Source organism: Pinus tabuliformis, chromosome 5_1 (genome assembly GCF_031772625.1).
Source record: "Pinus tabuliformis cultivar Carrire ecotype Pingquan chromosome 5_1, CPIR1, whole genome shotgun sequence".
Lineage (NCBI taxonomy): Eukaryota > Viridiplantae > Streptophyta > Pinopsida > Pinales > Pinaceae > Pinus > Pinus tabuliformis.
Genome location: NC_142305.1, coordinates 294,360,883 through 294,369,830, shown reverse-complemented (window position 1 = coordinate 294,369,830; position 8,948 = coordinate 294,360,883). Strand labels below are relative to the sequence as shown.

The 8,948-nt window shown below is 31.6% G+C and overlaps 1 long non-coding RNA gene across 3 annotated transcripts; it reads left to right on the top strand.

Annotated features, from left to right (window-relative positions):
- The first annotated feature begins 533 nt into the window (after positions 1-533).
- On the top strand, positions 534-8,486 carry LOC149164508 (uncharacterized). Of its 3 annotated transcripts, none has more exons than XR_016260261.1 (4): positions 534-719; positions 917-1,107; positions 7,641-7,839; positions 8,031-8,486. It is a non-coding gene; the product is annotated as an uncharacterized LOC149164508 (long non-coding RNA). The 3 variants fall into 3 exon arrangements; XR_016260259.1 differs by having other exon boundaries at positions 534-807; XR_016260260.1 differs by having other exon boundaries at positions 534-1,107.
- Positions 8,487-8,948: the final 462 nt, after the last annotated feature.

Sequence of the window (8,948 nt, the reverse complement as noted above, 5' to 3'; positions counted from 1 at the left end):
ATCTGGGCAGTGTTAGCTTGCCGAGAATCCTCTCCCATCTGTATCCATATATCCGGATTGGCCTCTAAGTAAGGCACTTCTGGCTTATTTGAAAATCTAGGGCTCAACATTTCTATTCGATGGTGCTGACTTCTATCTCTTTGTTCACATTTACCAATTAAGTTGTTTATTGCATAAGTATAAGTATTCTAAAACTTAATTATCTATGTAATATTTATCCCAAAAGTCTTAGTGTGTGAGCCTGGGCTTTGATACCATTTGTAACACTTATTGTTATATCATAATTTTTTATTATTATATACATACAATTATTACCTTATAATTAACCTAAATTCTTGCATGCATAAAACTATATGACGAATATATGTATTTTGGAATATCGCAATGTGTTTGGTAAAGTTATTAAACTCGTATCTATATTTTTCTAGCTGATTACGTGCTATGTTGGCCTTACCCTACCTGGCACCTCCTTGAGGGTCGTGGTAGTCACTTTACTTGTCACATAAGGCTCAGTTTTAATGCTGATGGTCTGGGCTGCTGCCAGAGGGTTTGAGCATTGAATGAGGGGCCTGTCCACCACCAGATCCATGGTGGATGGATCCAACGGTCCTAGAATCTCCTCGCTAACCCTAAGCCTTTCTTTGCGTTTCAAACTTGTCATTATTCATTTGTTTGCGGCGTTTTCTAGTTATCGTGGCTCTGCAACTCTGTTTTGAATGGTAAGGAATGTTATGGTTTAGTGGTGAATTCGTTCGGTCGTCAAGGGCATCATGCCGACACATTGCCTCCCTAATATGTTGTTTTCAAGTAAGCTTTTTGGTGAGAAGTTAAGGGTTATTAGTTAATCTCTAATCTGCTTCTTCGATTTCCTTTCTTTACTCTGAATGGCATCTGTTGATAGGTAATCGTGTTGCAGGTATGCTATGTGAAGACTATTTCATTTTCTTTGGTCAAGATGCCAACACGAGAACGGTCTTCCACAAATGAAGCTTCAAATTTGCACTGTTAACTCTTGATTATTTATATGCAGTTCCTGTAATGAGGTTTAACTTTTCCATGGTGTTAATAGGTCTCCAGACCTCCCTCAACTGGAACGACTTTTCTCAGGTAAGCTGGAATTAATGTTCAGTCTTTAAATGGTTATGAAAGGTTAGGAACTCTGAGTTTAATCCTCTGGTTGACCTCATAGGTAACCCTATGTCCAATATTACTCTTGGAACGTAGTTGTGGAAGGTAGCCTAACAACGTACCCCTCTACTATGCCTTCAGGTTGGTCTATCACAAACCCTTCGACGACATTGAACCAGAATTACATGCTTAGTTGTTGGTCTATGGTTAGAGTAGTTAAGGGGTTTTTTTACAGTTTATGATGGGAGGGTTTGCTAACTCCTAGCATGGCTAAACCCTCACCGCATTACCAATAGTTCCTATCTCCTTTTGACTGGATTACTATGAGGCCCATCCTGTCTATTAATATTTATGGTTATAAAATGATCCATAGTCCGACTGCGCGATAATTTCATTGTATATTTTATTTAATTTTTCCAGTGAATGATTTCTAATGGCATACTATGCTCGAAGTATTGGTTCTCTGTTTCGTTTTGAAGTTTAAGATTCTCGAAGACTTTCTTTATATTATTGTTACGACTGGTTTGGGTTTCGGCCCTTCATTTGGGATTGGCGGAGACTCGAAATGGTCCCTAACCATTCTACTCAATTTATAAATGTATTCAGTCTTTTGTTGATGATTAAATGGGAAGAACTCGATAGAAAAAAAAAAAAATGAATGTCGTTCTTGCATTTGAGTGGATTCGGTTAATGTTTAAATTCATTAACGACCTTATCAGTTTTATGCATTATGTTTTAAGGTTCTATACCTCGATAGCAGATGTTTCTGCAAAATAGTAGGACTTAGTCTTAAAGCTATAGTCTCAAAATTATGGTGAAAATAATTTTATATTCTAGGAATGAAACGAATTTATATTCCACGGTTGAGATCTGTCTTTCTCTGTTTTAGCTAGAGACAATAGTGTTTTCTTTATCTTATGCTCCTATGAATAGTCAGCTACAACTCTCAGTTATATATTGAAATTAACAAAGTCAACATATTTTCTTCTCCTGTTAGTGTCACTATATTTTCTTCGTCTAACTTAGAGATCATATTAATGCATTGCTTTAACCATGAAGATATACTCCTAAGAAAGACTTATTATTTTTCTATATTAGATATAGTAGAATATACTTGAAAGACTTAATCATAACAATAATCCTCTATCTTAAATATAGCAGAGTATACTGAAGAACTTAATCATATCAATAATCATTTGTCCCTGATTAAAATATACTTTCCCAGTGGTTAGGTAATAAGCACATATTTGGTCACTTATCTGTTTATGATTGATTTAGAGTTGTGCAAATAATTTTTCTTTTCTAGAAGGTATCACCACCCAGCCATGGACCTGAAAATTACGTCCAGTGTCCCCCTCCGAGCACTTCCTTCTCTTGAAAGTCACTAGACTTACACAGTCTGGTATCTTAGGCTTAAGGACTGATGTCCATCCTCAAGTCACACACCAGTTTGTCTGCTTTCCATAGTTCGTTTTCCCACTGGTTATTCCTACCCAGCTCCAGGAAAAATACAAGGAGCCCTCCCTGCTTATTTTCCCCTTGTTTTGGGGAAGAAAGATGGCAACTAATTCTAACTGTCCAGGAAGTTATGTAACTGTCTTTTCTTTTATTCATTTTTCTTAACCAAAACTGTTTAATTTCTTTAAACAAAATATCATAATGTTATTTTTAATAACTGTGTTAAGAAAAATTAAAAGTTTCTAAAGTTCTACGTAAAACTTGGTAAAATGAGATAAATATTTGTGCAACAAAAACGTTACATAGCAATTAATTTGCAAAACCTTAAACCACGTAAAATTTTTCATTTCATTTATATTAACCCATCACAAAAATAAAATTTATATTGTAAATATTAAAAACTAATTATTTTAAATAAAATTTAATTAGTGAATTATCACGGACAATAAACTATTTGAAATTAATCTTTCCACTTTTGTATATATAGAAATTAATTTTATTTTAAAAATAAAATTTAATTAAATATTTTACTTTTACTAAATTAATATCACTAATATTAATTAACTATTTAATTTATATAATGATTTAAATTATATAATTAAATTAAATTAAAAAGCAAAATCTCGAAATGATACATCTTAGCTTTATAATTTAATTCACCTTTACTAATTAAAAATAAATTAAAATATAGTTTTTATGATGATGATGATGATGATGATGATGATGATGGTTAACGTCCGCTGAGACCAAATAATTATCTATCGGACCTAAAAAGACAAATTATTTATTTTGATTTAAGATTTTATTCCTATGCTCAAAAAGCTTGGAGAGAAGCCTCCCGAGTTCACTATAATTTTGGCATTGTAAAAGGCTAGGAAGGTCAGTATTGTAACAAAGGTTGTGAAATTGAGATCTAATGTGGTTGTATGCAGGGCACTCTAAGAGGAAGTGGTTTTCATCCTCGATGCTCCTATTCTCACAAATATGGCAGATCCTTTCCATCCATGGCATTTTAGGAACTACCCAGCGGCTAGTTTCACTATGGAGCTCATGAGAATTCGTTCTAATCTTTGCTATATTAATTTTCTTCTTTGAGCTAGTTAGAATAGAGAGATACTTTTGATCTTCAAGGGTGGGGTTGATGACCTTCTTATAATAACTTAATTTTCTTTTAGACTCTAAATCTTTCTCACACCACAATTTTTCTTTGAACTTAGAAGTAACAATATCTTTAATGTTATTTATGTTTTGCAAAGCATCTTTTTCATTGATCTCCCAATAGTTTAGCCAGGCCCTTGTGTCCTTATGCCATCCTCGGTTAAGCCTTAGGTGGTTTTGGCTGGAATTTAAAGCTAGCTTAGGAAGTCTATGATTGTCTATGTTATTGAGCTTGTGCTTGTACAACAGAAACCTGCGCATAGCTAGGCTCTCAATAGGAGAAAGACCTGCTTCTATAAGGAGAATAGGATAGGGTGTATTACTTTTAATTTTCAGGTTATAAGTTATAAAACGCTTCTGGATTTGCTCAATCTTCCTCCATGATTCTCTGGAGATGCTGCAGCCCCAAACTTCACAGCCATATAAGATAACAGGAGTGACTAAAGTTTCAAAGAGGAACTTCTTTTTATCCCACATTACGAGGTTTGATGTTTTACAATTATTTTCAAGACCAAAATAAGCTTTCCATCCCCCATTGATCCTTTTCTCAATGCTATGGTTCCAGTTGAGCTTGTGATGGATATCAATTCCTAGGTACTTGTAAGAATACACTTCCTCCAAGTTATTATTGTCATACATAAAATTAGCACAAGTGTCCTTCTTGGATTTGATAATCATAACTTTTGTTTTGTCTGTGTTAACAGTCATACCCATGGTAGAGCAGAAATCCTTAAGAAGCTTGAGTTGCTTATCAAGATCAGAAGGGCACCTTGCCAAAAGAACAATATCGTCAGCATAGAGAAGAAGGATAATAACTATCCCAGCTAAGATTGTGCCACCACATCCTGCTTCTTCTAAATAACCTTCGAGCTTATCGATGTAAATGCCAAATAGAGTAGGGGAGAGGGGGCAACCTTGTTTAACTCCAATGTTACACTTAATATCTTTTGACCACCCCTATAAATAAATGAAATAAAATATATTTTTTTATAAATAAATAAAATATAATAAATACAAACCTTAAAACTTAAAAATAATTAATTTCATTTTTATAAATTAATTAGAATATAATAAATTAGCGAAAAGAAAATCACCCTATACACTCCCTCAAACTCATATAATGATATATTCTCACTTAAAATGAAGTATACCTTATTACGACAAGTTTAATTATAATTTGTTTAATTATTTAATTAAAAATAAAATTAATTGACTAAAACAATGAATGATATATACTTTATTACACATGTATTTTATCTTATTAAAGTTTTTATTAAATATATTTAGTAATAAGGTTGATGTGTTTAATTAAAAAATATCATATATTATTACATTTTTATTATTTTGCTATATTCTCTTTATTACATGTTTTTTAAAATGGGTATATATTTAATTTATATATATTTTTATATAAATAATAATAAATAATATTTTAAAATAAAATTTTAAAATAATTAATTTTTATGAATTTTATTTTATTTTGTAATTTTCATATTATAAGATTGTGTTATAAAATAAGAGTTTTATTTTTACTATGGATTGATGCTTATTAATATTTACTAGTCATTTAATTTAGATAATTTTATTATAATAATAATTACACTAATTAATTTAAGTATGAGTAATTATTAAGTAGATGATAAAAATTTAACTTCTACAAAATATTCCTAGTAATATTAATAAATCAAAGATTAAGATTTATTTCAAAACTACTTATTATACTTTTTATGTTTTTAATTAAATTGATTAATTAAAAAAATGTCATGATTTTTTTAGGCATATGGTATTAATAAATCATATTATTAACCCATCATATTATAAAAAATCTATTTATACATTAACTATCTCCATCATTAAAAATCTTGTCATATATTTTTTAAATTTATGCTTGTTTAATTCATACATTAATTATTTTTATAATAATTAATAAAAATAATAATTTAAAATTAAATTATGATTTTATGATTTTAATTTATTATTAATTTTAATTTAGATAGTATGAAATGTATTATAAAAAATGTTTTAATGATTATTATAAATTTTTTTATTATTTATGGATATTTTCAATCAGTTAATTGTATGCTTGCTCTAGCTTTTATTAAATGCTCTAGCTTTTATTAAATTCACTTATATGATCATCTAAATAACTATTCACAAATAAAACAATTAAACTTTTGTTAACAAATTTAACCAATAAATATTTAGCTGTTAGTCAATATAGCTGTTATTTGGTCAAGAAATATAGTCGTTAGATGTTTTGCTCTGAGTATTTAATATGTAAAGCTAGATCTGATTTTTCAACTTGTCCTGACGATGAACCACACTAGTTGGTTCAAAAAGCATCGACAGATGCTCTATCATGTAATTTACGCAAAGACACTTGTCTCATAATACTTGATATGAATCACAAAAACCTAAATTCAACAATTAATATTTGTCAATTGTGAAACTAAATTAATAATTAAATAAAAAAAATATAAAATATACCCACTCGAGTCTCCGCCGTGCAAGATTCACCTATCATATTTGTCAATTGTGAAACTGGATTAATAATTAAATGAAAAATAAATAAATGATACCCACTCCAGTCTCTGCCATGCAAGATGCACCTATCATCGGCATTTGAGATCTCATAGCTTTTATAGTTTTCAAATATTAGCATTTGAAATCTCAATGCTTTTTTGGAACCGTGTTCTAAAAATATCAGCGTTGTGAACCGTATTTGTATTTGGTTTTAATTGTCATTGTCATACATGGCCGTCATGGTCAATAGATCCACCTTGGCACATATTTTCAGGTCTGGGCCTGCAGAATATCTTGTGGCGGTGAGTGTGAGGCGATACGAATCTAAAACGGGAGGTCGGTTTTTCTCCTCGAAAGCCGTGGGATGCAAGTGTCTTTAAAGGCGTCCAGGACAGCTAATTGCAGCAGAGTATCCATTTCTCATTCTATATGTTCTTTTGTCTTTTCTGGAAACATCTCCCTTGTGTTATGAATTCCATATGTTCTTTGCCTTTTCTGGAAACATCTCCCTGTGCTATAAATGCGCTGGGATTTTGAGATAGGCACTCAAGAGTCAAGGGTTTGCCACTGCAACTTTTTTTTGGCTTTTTGTGGTGTGTCACCGCTAGTGTCTGCTTTCAATAGATAAGGCCGATGCGCAAAGATTTTGGTTTGCGTTCTGCCGAAGGCTGTCATCCTGGGAAACTCCTATTTCCACCTCTGGTAGCCTCATTAATGTGCGGCTACATGCCCTGGAGATAATGCGATATAACACGGGTGGAGTGTAACATGCCGTTTTTTTATATCTAGTTATCTCCTGCGCATGTAACCGCGCATTAATGAGACTATAGAAGTGGAAATAAGAGTTTCCGTCATCCTGATACCCATAGGAGAAGAGAGAGAGCATAGCCAATGTGTCATGAAATCAGTCTTTTGTTCTTTAAAAGATTTTGACTATGCTGTGCTCTCTTTCTTATTCTGTTGGTATTCAGTGATATTCAACCTTTTTGCATCTTGTGTTAGAAGCTGTGCTCTCTTTCTTCTTCTGTTGGTATACAGTGATAATCAACTTTTGTGCTTCTTGTGTTAAAGGCTGTGCTCTCTTTCTTCTTCTGTGGTTATTCAGTGATATTCAACTTTTGTGCTTCTTGTGTTATCTAGTTGCTACAGTAATTGATTTCAATGATGTAAAGTATATAGCAAAGATATTAGTTAGGAGAAAGAGATAGAGAATAGCCACTATGTCATGAAATCAATCTTTTGTTCTTTGAAAGATTTTGATTAGAAGCTGTGCTCTCTTTCTTCTTCTGTTGGTATTACGTGATATTCAACTTTTGTGCTTCTTGTGTTATCTCGTTGCTGCCGTGATTGATCTTCGTTTGTTTGCAATGTAGGGTTTTCATCACCGACTCTCATATTTGAAGATTGAGAATAGCCACACTGTCATGAAATCAATTCTTCATTCATCAAAAGATTTGAAAAGAGACTCAATATTGAAAGCAGACTCTGTTGTAGCAAAGACACCGGAAGATATACTTCACGATTAGCAAAACATTGTGCCTAAGAGCTCTAAGGAAAATTCATTGAAAACAGGTACCACATATTTCTTTTGTTATATGTTTAACGCTTAGCAATTTCAACTATTTACTCAAAAACATATCGCTGCAGTTTCGTTCTTCTTCTTTGCTTTGCTTAGAATTGAAAAGCTTTGTTTCCAATATGGTTTTGATAAAGTTGTGATAGTAATAGTGCTGAATCAATTAAAGGAATCATATTCTGTGCAGAAATGATCAAGTTATTGAAGGTTATAATTTGCACACTGCAAATCTCGTAGGTCTTGCAGATTGCCAATACCATTATTTATATTTTCATCTTTCCATATAGCTAATTCCACATAACTATGTCTAATATTTTGCCTGAGATTCTGATCTACACTACTCTAGGAGGACGTCGCTTTAATGACGTAATCAGTGGGAAGTGCACGCTTTAGGTTTTACAAAATTTGTATTTAAGAGGTAAGAAGGTTTTCTCACATTTTATGTGCGTCCTAAATCTGATTTCATATTACTGGCAATTACTCTCACAGTGGGTACCTTCTCTCCTATTCTACAAGCCTAAGCCTGAATAACCTGGATATTTGTCAGACATTTCCAAGCTATTAATGGTGTACAGAAAATGTTCATGGCTATATGGAAGCGTTTCCTATCTCAGGCTAATTATTCATGGTGTATGTTATACTTTGGCTGTTTATGGAACTTGATAGCGTTTTCTTCTGTGTATAGAGATGAGCATTCTTCAAAATGAGTGTTGTTTAAAGTTCAGTGTGCAACTTCAAAGCTCTTCCTAATTTTAAATGTTTATATTAATTAATGTATGGGTTTGTTTGATTTGGTATTTTTTTAATACTAGTATTTTCTTATTTGGTTAAGGTAATGTTGAAAATATGCGATGAAAACTGAAAAATCTTTGTAAAGTATATAGTTGGAATGATGTATGTGTTTTTTTTATTTATGATATTTATGTTTTAATATATTTTATATTTTATTGATAGTTAAATTTAATTTTTATTAAGTGGATAGTAAAGATTTAATCTTTATAGAATATATTTTTAATAGTAATTATGGATGGATAAAGGGTTTTGATTTTTTTTTTTATATTTGTATTGAGGGGAATCTGGTTAGGGAGAAATGGTTGTCTCTTTG